This window comes from Oratosquilla oratoria, chromosome 37 (genome assembly GCF_046742065.1).
Source record: "Oratosquilla oratoria isolate Oo_2021 chromosome 37, ASM4674206v1, whole genome shotgun sequence".
In the NCBI taxonomy this organism is placed as follows: Eukaryota; Metazoa; Arthropoda; class Malacostraca; order Stomatopoda; family Squillidae; genus Oratosquilla; species Oratosquilla oratoria.
Genome location: NC_134813.1, coordinates 42,010,379 through 42,022,878, shown reverse-complemented (window position 1 = coordinate 42,022,878; position 12,500 = coordinate 42,010,379). Strand labels below are relative to the sequence as shown.

The 12,500-nt window shown below is 40.9% G+C and overlaps 1 protein-coding gene across 1 annotated transcript in view; it reads left to right on the top strand.

Annotated features, from left to right (window-relative positions):
- FMRFa (FMRFamide related propeptide) overlaps positions 1–12,500 on the top strand; it is a 178,387-nt gene that overhangs the window by 121,258 nt on the left and 44,629 nt on the right. The window contains exon 2 of the mRNA XM_076175633.1: positions 10,719–10,763. The gene's annotated coding sequence lies outside the window, so the exon portion shown is untranslated. The remainder of the gene's footprint in view (positions 1–10,718; positions 10,764–12,500) is intronic.

Sequence of the window (12,500 nt, the reverse complement as noted above, 5' to 3'; positions counted from 1 at the left end):
TTCTGAGAATAACACCGTTTGGTGATAGTCGAAGGACAGTTTGTAGAGAACGTTCCGTTGAAGCGTTGACTCGACTTACTAAAACGAAATCTGAACTTCGAATGGTCATGGAGGAGGAGGAAGAGGAGGAGGAGGAGGAGGAGGAGGACATAAGAACATAAGAATGAAGGAGACTGCAAGGGACCATAAGGCCTACACTAGCCAGTTCCATGTCCATGACCACCTGTCATCCCCATCCATGAAGTTGTCTAACCGTTTTTTAAAACAATTGATAGTTTCAGCGCTCACTATGTGGTTACTAAGTCTGTTCCATTCGTTGAGGAGGAAGAGGAGGAGGAAGAGGAGGAGGAGGAGGAGTAGGCGGTTGATAGTAAGGTGACATCCTTAATGTATTAGAAACTATCCCATTCACTTTTCTAGAATACGTGTAGAGAATCGCTCTAGAATAAGGGCACAGTTTAGTGCAAGAATGGCATATAGATATGCCTTAGCTTAGTCTTCAGGACATCGATGCAATATTTGATAAATGTTATCGGTTGATATCACATAAACTGGAACTTACTCTTGCCTTGATGAAATAGAGTAAGAGTGGAAATATAGACATATCCAAGGGAAAGAAAATGTATATTATTTTTCTGAATGAAGGTAAATTTAGAACGAATTAAGATGAGATAAATGAGATGATGAAGAGGTGTGTGAGGGAGTTTTTGAGAGAATAATTGTAAGAAGTATTTTTATACTTACAGATAGTTTTTTTTATATGCAGACGTTCTAGAATCCATATATCTCTAGTATTTAGAATAAAAGGGTTGAAATACTTAAGAATGTAGATACTTAGATAACGTTTATATTTGGGGGCTTATGTTGGAAAAAAGTGAATAAATTATTTTATCACCTAATTCTCTTTGGGATGTATTAAACCCATGACTTAATATACATATCAATGAAATATTGTTTGAACACATATTTCTCATTATCTTTCGTATGTTGTGTCACAATGATCCCAATATATTGTGAACGATACATTTGTATCCAATCTACATTTGAGGCTTTCATGCAGTAATTGTACACCGCAAATATTAGCTAGGTTTATAGTTATCAAAGTCTGGCATGAATTCATACCAGCTTATACGAATTATGTGTAATTTTGGCAAATGAAATTGCAAAGTAATTTCCGTAGGAAAAAATGTATTTATATCTGTGTCTAGCAGCTGTGAATGATGGTGGTTGACCCAATCGATTTTATGAGGAGGTTGTTGTAGTAGTGTGTAAACAGAAGGGGAGATTGATAACAAAACCTAAACATCAATATACATTCAAGCGCACTCACGTAAACATACACACACACACACACACACACACACACACACACACACACACACACACACACACACACACACACACACACACACACACACACACACACACACACACACACACACACACACACACACACGCGCAGAAACACACACACACGCATACACAAACACACACACCAGCGCGAAGAATTACTCGGAAAAAACAAAGAAACAAACAGGGACATCGGCACCGAGATGCAAACAGCGGAACCAGAGCATTTCGGACATTTGAACATGGCATATGATACCATAATGCACCGCCAACTAAGTGCAATAAGTTGGGTCTGCAACACGCCCGCTCAGCATCACCTTAAGTGTCTCATTGCATCTCGTATCATTGAATTAGACCTAGTTTGGCTGAATGAGAGAGAGAGAGAGAGAGAGAGAGAGAGAGAGAGAGAGAGAGAGAGAGAGAGAGAGAGAGAGAGAGAGAGAGAGAGAGAGAGAGAGAGAGAGAGAGAGAGGGAGCGCATGTCTCTTCATGTTGTCTGTCTCGCATTGAAGAGGACATTATGAAGTTGGTGTCTTGAACTTAACAGAATCCAGTCCTGTTCGTTTTGGGGAGAGATGTCGAGGTGGGGTGCGTGCGTGCGTGCGTGTGTGTGTGTGTGTGTGTGTGTGTGTGTGTGTGTGTGTGTGTGTGTGTGTGTGTGTGTAAAATATTATAGTAATGTCGAAGGTAAAGGAGAGGGATAGGCGGGGCGGAAATTCAACATTTCGCTTGTTTATTGGCTTAAGGGTGTTGGCTCGTAGGTCCAGACTGTTTGTTTTTTCATTCATAGCGTGGAGGATGAAGGAGAGGGCGTTGTTTGTGGACAGTGGCAGGTTGATTACTGTGCATGGTAAACTAGAAAACGTTGCATTTGGATTTGCCTGTTGCAGGTTGAGCGTGTTGCTAGGATTTGGTACTTAGAGATTAGCCTGTCAGGAGTATTGGGCTCATCAGTGGGATTGGTATAATAAAGTAAGGCTCATACGCTCACTCACTCACTCACTCACTAACACACACACACACACACACACACACACACACACACACACACACACACACACACACACACACACACACACACACACACACACACACACACACACACACACACACACACACACACACACACACACACACAACACACACACACACCTCTCATGGCGCTGTGGTTAGAGCTCTGGCCTGCCACACGGAGGTCCGGGTTCGATCCTCGCCCGGGGCTGAAATAATATCAGTATCGCAGCGCTGAGGGGTGTTACTTACTCCAACTCTCGTGGGCGGGGAGTTGGGGGTGTGTGTGTGTGCAAGGTCATAGCATTACCCATAGATCGGACCTACGAGCTCTGAGCTCTCTTCCAGGAGGGAAATAGCTGTCGATCACGAGTCCAACACGTGATCCAAAGACCAAGTGAATACACACACCATACACACATAACTCTGACCAAAATACATTTATGTTATATACAAGAGTAAGAAAAATATTTGGGACATGTAAACTTCAGGTCATATTGAAATAGATTTTATATAATTATCAACTTCGTGATAGGGTAGTTGCTTCTTAAGCTTAATAAGATTGTTTGACGCTAACCGGAAGATCATTGAATGTCATAAATGGTTAATCGAGATTAAGTGATCGGGGCAGTTAAATCTAGTTTGGTCCAAAGGTTTTCTTAACCTCAATGAAGTTGTGTAAAATTAACCAGAATGAAATCTCTCAGTTTTACAATGCTAATTCAACGTTCCAAGCGAGGTTAACATACTCAAGTTAAGTCACTGAAGTAAAGGGTTTAACTAAGCTGTTTTCTATCTTGGTTAACAAGAACCAGGCATTGTCGTTATAAACAGCAAATACAATTTTAATATGAAGTTAACGTGATTTAATGATATTAATTCGATTAATCAGTTTGAAGGTTGCAGAGTTTTCTGAGTTGCCTATACACCGTAAATCACAGTTAATGATGTTAACAGTTAAATTGATAGCTTTTCATGAATTAACATACTTAATTGCAGATTTATCCGTGAGTAGAAGGATTCATTATGTCATTCAAATGAGGATTTAGGTCCTGTATTGTATGTGCTCGCACACACACACACACACACACACACACACACACACACACACACACACACACACACACACACACACACACACACACACACACACACACACACACACACACACACACACACACACACACACACACACACACACACACACACACACACACACACACACACACACACACACACACACACACACACACATTCCTCCTCCTCCTACTTCTCTTCCATTTTCCTCCTCTTCATCCTTCTTCAAGTCATCCTGTCCCTCCCGTCTTCTCTTCTTTCTCTCCCTCCTCCTCTATTCTCCCTCCTCTTTTCTCTTCTTCCTCCTCTCTTCTCTTTCTTCTCTTCCTCCTCCTCCTCCTCCTCCTCTCTTCATCCTTCTTCAAGTCATCCTGTCCCTCCCGTCTTCTCTTCTTTCTCTCCCTCCTCCTCTATTCCTCCTCCTCTTTTCTCTTCTTCCTCCTCTCTTCTCTTTCTTCTCTTCCTCCTCCTCCTCCTCCTGTCTTCATCCTTCTTCAAGTCATCCTGTCCCTCCCGTCTTCTCTTCTTTCTCTCCCTCCTCTATTCTTCCTCCATTTTTCTCTTCTTTCTCTTCCTCCTTTCTTCTCTTTCTTCTCTTCCTCCTCCTCCTCCTCTCTTCCTCCTTCTCTCCCATTTCTTCCTTCTCCTCCTCTTCACTTCACCTCCTTCTCCCACTTCTGGTCCTTCTCCTCTTCCAACTCCTCTACTTTTCTACTCAATCTTTATGTTCTGATTTTACGTGTTTTGTTTTTTTCATTCCCTCCTTCTCCTTCTTTTCTGCTCCTCCTTCTGCTCTTCTTTCTCTTCCTCCTCTCTTCTCTCTCTTCTCTTCCTCCTCCTCTCCCTTTTCTTCCTTCTCCTCCTCTTCCTTTCTCCTTCTCGTCCTTCTCCTTCTCTTCCAACTCCTCTACTTTCTTACTCAGTATTTATGTTCTGATTTGACTTTTTTTCATTTCCTCCTTCCCCCTTTTTTCTTCTGATCTTTCTTATCTTTGACTGAGAAAAAAAAAACGTTCTCTCGAGGTTAGTCGAGGCCAGGAAGAATAAAAAAATCGGAATTGTCCAGACAAAGAGTTCCACCTCACCCTTTGGGTCAACGCTTTCCGTGTCTTGGCGGTCAACAATGGCGGATCGGAAATAAAAAACGACACAAAAGACGACTTCTCCACCACCTGTAGTTGGGTTAAGCAGTGCAGGACTCTAACATCTGGCGGCAAGAGACCATAAGGCCTACACTAGGCATTTCCATGTCCATCACCACCTGTCATTCCCATCCATAAAGTTCTTTAATCGTTTTTTAAAACAACTGATAGTTTCTGTCCTAAGCAGAATACAGGTGGCCAACGCCTGTGTATACTTTTTTCCTCCTCCTCCTTTTCCTTCTCATCTCCCTCGTCCTCTTCCTCTTTCTATTCCTCCTCTTATTCCTCCTTTTCCTCCTCCTCCTCTTCCTCCTCTTCTCCTTTCCTCCTTTTCTCTCTTTGTTTTCGATCATTTTTCATTTTGCTTTCGATGTAATTTCTCCATTTTCTCGATCATTCCTGTTCCCTGTTTCATCTCTTCACTTTTTGTTTTTCTTCGTATTGAGGCAGATTCAAGTTAACCCGTTGGGAACCAAGCCGGGGACTAGTTACCACAGGTGCAGTGGTCTTAGAATCATGTTAAGTTTAATCCACTCTGCTTTTCCTTTTGAGTAGGATGACCTACAGGGTGATTACTGAGTGATGAACATACCATACACGTGGGAGTAAAATCTCCCGGATCCAGAAATCAAACTTGAATAATTAAACACAAACTAGGATGAGAATATCCGGGTTTGATTAAATTCTCTTTGGAATAGATATTCCTCGTGATAAACGCCGATAGAGAGTTTAGAGATTTAGCTGCTTTCAAACACAGATGTGTGTTGCAAACAAGATTTCAGGTCACATGATGAAGTGTATTTTGATGTATTGTACACTTGATGTGTAGATAGCATTGATCCTTAGCTGACACATAGACACTTTACAAGATTTGTTAAACTTAACAAGAGACACTTGAGAAGACACTACGTATATGTATTGATAATTCGTCTGGAATAACCTTAGATTAGCTAGGATTGAACAGTTAGATTGTATTAACCTTAGAATGTCAGTTATCGAACTTAGTGAAGCAGATATTATATTCACTTGAGGAGACGCTACGTATATGTATTGATAATCCATCTGGAATAACATTAGATTAGCTAGGTTTGAACAGCTAGATTATATTAACCTTAGAATGTCAGTTATCTAATTTAGTGAAGCAGCTATTCTGAGTTCACTAAAATTGTAAAATCTTCCTCCTTTTCTTCCTCCTCATCTCCTCATTCTCTTCCCCTTTCTTCATCTTTTTCTCCTCTTCTTCATATTCTTCGTTGTTTTCTCCCTCTCTTCTTTCTTCTTGTTACTCTTCTTCTTTATCTTCATCTTCTTAATTTTCTTTCTCTTCCTCTTCCTTCTTTACGACCATAAGCCCCCTGTGAATATGTTTTTCCATTGAAGACTCTTCAAGTAAGTTACTGCGAATCTATGTCAGCGTTACTGTTTAGTTGCTGGAAGTTGGTCTAAGTATTCCATGGTCAGCCCAATTCAAATACTGATGAACATTAACATATACATAAAACCAGATAAGGTATCCTTAAAATGACTAATTGTCTTACCTATACGCATGAGTGAGCGAGGAGGGAAGATCACCATGTAAACGAATCAGCGGGGGTAAACCAGCTTCAGCTCTGTGGCCCTCCTGTGGTGCTGTGTCTTATTGCATTGCTACTGACCCGGGCAGTGGCTGTGTGCGTAGGGGGCAGGAACGGACCTTCATCCATAACGAGTTAAGATAAAAGAGAAAGAGAAACTAACGGGAAATGGATGAGTATGAGATGGGTTAGGGGCGAATGCATGCCTCGGCGGGTTTCCATATAAAGGGGAAGAGGCCTTTTGGTACATAGATATAGGTAGATATATACTGTAGTATCTATACAAATAAGGCAAATATAAGGTTCTTAAAACGATGACAAAAGGAGGAGGAGGCTTTTTGGTATATAGATATAGGTAGATATATACTGTAGTATCTATACAAATAAGGCAAATATAAGGTTCTTAAAACGATGACAAAAGGAGGAGGAGGCTTTTTGGTATATAGATATAGGTAGATATATACTATAGTATCTATACAAATAACGCAAATATAATGTTCTGAAAACGATGGCAAAACGGGGAGGAAGCCTTTTAGTATATAGATATAGGTAGATATATACTATAGTATCTATACAAATAACTCAAATATAATGTTCTGAAAACGATGATAAAACGGGGAGGAAGCCTTTTGGTATATAGATATAGGTAGATATATACTATAGTATCTATACAAATAACGCAGATATGTTCTGAAAACGATGACAAAAGTTGCTCGGGGCGTCTGTTCTGTGATTCCCAGCAGCATTGCGCACCTGGTCGAGATACATTGGATTAAGGGAATCGCTTTTCACGAAAAAATTACTCTCTGCAGTTCTATTATTGAGCGCGGGGTCACTGGGTCTGTCATCTATAGAAGGAATTCCTTCACCTCAGATCGGAAAGATACAAAGACCCTAGGGAACCTCAGTACCTGAGTTCGATGTTTTTCTTCTTCCGAAGTCGAGGTCGGTGAAGACGCCTTCAGGAGATGAAGCTTCTGTGTCGGTCCCTCAGGGTCAAGGGAACTTGAATCCATTCCTTCACCTCAGATCGGAAAGATACAAAGACCCTAGGGAACCTCAGTACCTGAGTTCGATGTTTTTCTTCTTCCGAAGTCGAGTTCGGTGAAGACGCCTTCAGGAGATAAAGCTTCTGTGTCGGTTCCTCAGGGTCATGGGAACTTGAATCCTTAAAGGTCAATGAAGAATGGCGGTCAATATTAATTTTGTATTATCACAAGAGTGCTTTGATGATGATGATGATGATGATGATGATGATGAAATGGTGATGATGATGATGATGATGATGATGATGATGATGATGATGACGAAAACGATGATGTTGATGATAAAGGCTTTTGAAAATACATTCTAATCTACCCAAGAGGTGCTTACTTACAACTCTTGTCACAAAACCAAAGACGAGCCCGCAAAAACCCAAGAAAGACGGACGACTTAAAAAAGAAAAGAAAGAAAGAAAAAAAAAAAACCGAAACACAAATAAAACGAAAATTGCAAAATTTTTGAGTACGTAAAAGCTTACCCGGGACCCGTATAAGACCACAAACACTTTACACATTTTGTTGTGGTTTGCAAAGAGAGAGAGAGAGAAAACGAGACAAGCCCAAACACTCAGAAAACGGAAGGAGGAGCCTCCTTGAGGGCGTGTGCGTCAGCAGGGAGAAGGATCATTTTAAATCACAAGAACTTGGTCGCTCTTGTGACAAGGAGGTCCTCCTTGTCCGTTTGGGTAATGGTGAGACCGCAAACTTTTTCTCTCTCTCTCTCTCTTTCCTCTCTCTCTCTCTCTCTCTCTCTCTCTCTCTCTCTCTCTCTCTCTCTCTCTCTCTCTCGCTCTCTCTCTCTCTCTCTCTCTCTCTCCTCTCTCTCTCTCTCTCTCTCTCTCTCTCCTCTTTCCTCTCTCTCACACACACACACACTCACACACACACACACACACACACACACACACACACACACACACACACACACACACACACACACACACACACACACACACACACACCTCTCTCTCTCTCTCTCTCTCACACACACACACACACCTCTCTCTATCTCCCTCTATCTGTGTGTGTGTGTGTGTGTGTGTGTGTGTCTGTCTCTCTCTCTCTATCTGTCTCTCTCTCTGTTTCCCCCCCCCCTCTCTCTCTCTCTCTCTCTCTCTCTCTCTCTCTCTCTCTCTCTCTCTCTCTCTCTCTCTCTCTACTCTCTGCTCTGACTCAAGAGCAACTCCCCTCTACCCATACGAACCCCAACTATCGTCCCCTCACTTTCACCTCATTCTGGCAACAGTATTTCTTCGGAGATTATGCTCTTTCTCCTGCCGGGGATGTCACCAAAGTCGCCTGTTGCAGACGCTCACGTGGGCACTGCTATTGTGTTTCCTCCTGTGGGTGACGTCGCCGCCGCATCTGGCAAATATTTTGAGTTTATTTGTTTACGTTTTGCTTTGGAACTAATGACCGAGCGTTTCGTCTCCTGAGTGGACGGTAGTTTGCAAGTACGCGCAAGCAATAGATGTCCGTATTTTGGTTATCTGGAAGTTGATTAATGGGAAATGAATTATTAAAATGTGTCGTCGAAGTATGCTGATCTTGTGGAGAAATAGAAAGGAGGAGGAGAAGATGGTAGCACAGTTCTGGAGCACTACGTAAATAGTGTGTCCTTCTCCCGCCCGTGTAGTTCAGTAGACTTTAGACCAGCGTTTCTCAACCTTTTCACCCTTGCGTAACCTTTAGAATAAATTGCACATCTCAAGGAGCCCATGCACAAAAAAAAAAATATATATATATATATATCTTTCTCATTTAATTTTCATCGTAATAATAGGTTAGATAGGATGATGTCTATATTGCATTATTACAATAACCAAGAATATGTCGTGCGTGTTTTATCATATTACGTGTATGAAATTAAATAAAAAATCAAAAGTGCATTAGCTTATCTCACTTGTTCTCGCGGAACCCTTAGGGACCTTTTGCGGAACCTTAGGGTTCCGGGGAACCCTGGTTGAGAAACGCTGCTTTAGACTTAGATTTATGGGCGTATGGTATTGTGGGCGCGCAGTGGTTGTGGGCGTGGGGAATACCATGGGCGTAAAACTGTCTGAAGTCGAAAGAATGATAAAAAGATTCCCGCTTCTTCTGTTTTATAGTTGATCATTTTTTTTTCTCCTTTTCATGCATAATGTAACTCAAGGAAAGATAGTTCATTTTTGTTATTCATGAGAAATGAGAACAAAGTGGATGCAATCATGAAGTAATAATATTGTTTTAACATATTTTTCATTTCGTCAGAATGATAACACATCTCGCAGATTCTTCGCTATTCGTGGGCGGTAGCTTCGATTTTTTTTGTCTTTTTTTTTTCTTTTTTTCCGGAATGAGAGCAACACTCACAAACAAAATAGTTCACTTATTCTTTCTTTATTCAAGTGAAGAACAAAGCGGTATATATTAATGGCTGACAATATTTATACTATTTTCATTTATCTATTTATTCTATCTACCTACCCGGTTATCCATTTATTTATTTGTACGTTGTTTTATTTACTGATTCGCTGATAATATCTGTTTATTTTTTATGTGAGTATGATTGTCTCTCCTTCCTTGAGTTTACGAGTATTTGTCCACAAATACAATACAACACCTCGATGTATTTTCTTCTCAGCTTCCACCTACCAAAAACAAACTAAATATCCATTTTATTGAAGTGGAGAGAAAATACAAGATACAACAGGGTATTGTATAGGCTAGATGGATTTCACACTAGTGATGATGACTTGGACGAAACGACAATAGAAGTTGACAATAGAAGATATTGGGCAATTTTTGTGTCTTTGTTATGGTAACACTAGAGTCTGTGAAAACAATACATTGCTGTAACGCGTGCCCATGTGTGTGTGTGTATGGTATGTGTATATGTGTGTGTGTGTGTATTTACCTAGTTGTATTTACCTAGTTGTATTATACGGGAAGGGGAGCTATGCTCGTAGTGCCCCATCTTTGTATCTCGCAACATCTAGTTTGTTCTTAAATTCTTGTATGGTGTTTGCACACATTATTTTTTCGTCCAATTTGTTCCAGACATCCACCAGTCTGTGTGTGTGTGTGTGTGTGTGTGTGTGTGTGTGTGTGTGTGTGTGTGTGTATGTGTGTGTGTTTGTGTGTCTGTGTGGGGATAGACTATGCATTTGGTGTAAGCATATTAGCGTGAGATTTTTTTGACCAGCAAGACCTAACCCAGAAAAAAACAAACAAACGAACAAGCAAACTAACCAAACATACAAAATTCTTAATCCTGTCTCTACTACACTGAGACGCTGTACCACGTAGAGTGTTAGAATACACGGACAAAGGCATTAAAACACATAAATGAATAGATACTGTTAACAAAGAAATATAAAAGTAGCCAAGTCAGTTGATAGGTAAACATGTAGATGAAAGCTGAATAAACGAATAAATTATTTGTATGTATTTCTTATATAACTTAATTGATATGATTTATACATAACATGTTGCAATGTTTTACACTTGTATACTAAAACTTTGTTTCTTTCTTTTTACAGGTTTGTGTTAAAAGTTGGAATAAAGTTGAAAACCTCTTCAAAGGCGTAAGTAAAATATTTCTTTTCCCTTTACGTTCTTTGTGTGTAAGTTGGACATGTTCTGGGTGACCCAAGGAAGGAAGAAATTAGGGAGTTTGTAGATCCTATTAATGATAGCTTAAAGTGTTTTATACGACATTTACTTACTTTTGTATATTTATTTGTTGATATCCACTGATTCACTTATTCTTATTTACTTGCTTTTATTTGTTTAGCTATTAATATATTTTTGTTTATTTATTCATTTGCATATTTGTATTTATTTGTCAGTCTCTCTGTATGTTTGTCTGTTTTTCCTTCTTTGTGCGCCTCTCTCTCTCTCTTTCCCTCTCTCTCTCTCTCTCTCTCTCTCTCTCTCTCTCTCTCTCTCTCTCTCTCTCTCTCTCTCTCTCTCTCTCTCTCTCTCTCTCTCTCTCTCTTCTTCTTCTTCTTCTTCTATCTCTGTCTTTGTCATTGTCTGTCTGTCTGTCTCTCTCTCTCTCTCTCTCTCTCTCTCTCTCTCTCTCTCTCTCTCTCTCTCTCTCTCTCTCTCTCTCTCTCTCTCTCTCTCTCTCTCTATCTTCTTCTTCTTCTTCTTCTATCTCTGTCTTTGTCATTGTCTGTCTGTCTGTCTCTCTCTGTCTCTCTCTCTCTCTCTGTCTCTCTCTCTCTCTCTCTCTCTCTCTCTCTCTCTCTCTCTCTCTCTCTCTCTCTCTCTCTCTCTCTCTCTCTCTCTCTCTCTCTCTCTCTCTCTCTCTCTCTCTTTCTATCTCTGTCTTTGGCATTGTCTCTGTTTCTCTCTCTCTATCTATATATTTCTCTATCTCTCTCTATCTCAGTTTCTATTGTTCCTCCAATTTAGATTCCCTCTTTCAACCGTATCCCTTTCTTCCCATTCACCTCTTTCCCCTCCCTCTCTCCCCCTCCCCCCTGCCTCCCACTCCCACAAACACTCATCCACAGCCGCATTTAACCTTAGTTGATTTCATCCTATTTCATCCCTTTTTTTCTCCGCTCCTGGTGACACTACTGACACCCCTCATTCCCCCTCCCACCCTCCCACATTCCCACCTTTATAACCTGGACTTTACTCCCCCCATCCACCCCCACTCCCTCCAGACGCTACCTACTCCCACTTAATACAGAAGTGCTGTAGTCTACCCCAGACGATGCGGAGCGAAATGAAAGTGGAGCGAGATTACAAGAGGTGGACGGTGTTGTTGTTGTTGGCGTGACGATTCCACGTATCTCCCAAGTGGTATGGTCCACACACGCACACACGCACGCACGCACACGCTTTTTTATTTTCTGACAAGGCTCTGTTGTCTTCAAAACTCTTGTAGCACCCTGTAGGCTTTATTATGCAAACATAATATTACTGGTTTTAAGATATATTCTACTTCTAATGTTTACTTCATCGCGTATCTTATTTTCTTGGAGAGATAAGATATCAAATGCTCTGGGAGGAAAGGTTACATTTGCATAGTGAGAGGTATAGTGGTTCATTGCTTTTGTTTAAGGCTGTAGATGGGGTTGGGCATGGCTAGGAAGCACGCAGGCTCGCGTGTTGAGGCGTGAGTTGATGCGTTCTGGTCCTTTGTGCAAACAATGCTATGTAATTGCGACCACATTCAAAGAAATCCCCTCCTAACTCGGAAAATATTACCTTAACTCGGAAGATTGCCGAGTTAGTGAGTCCTCGACGCTTTGGTCCTGTGAGTAAACGATTCGATGTAATTTAGGTCAGATTTAAAGAAATCTCAT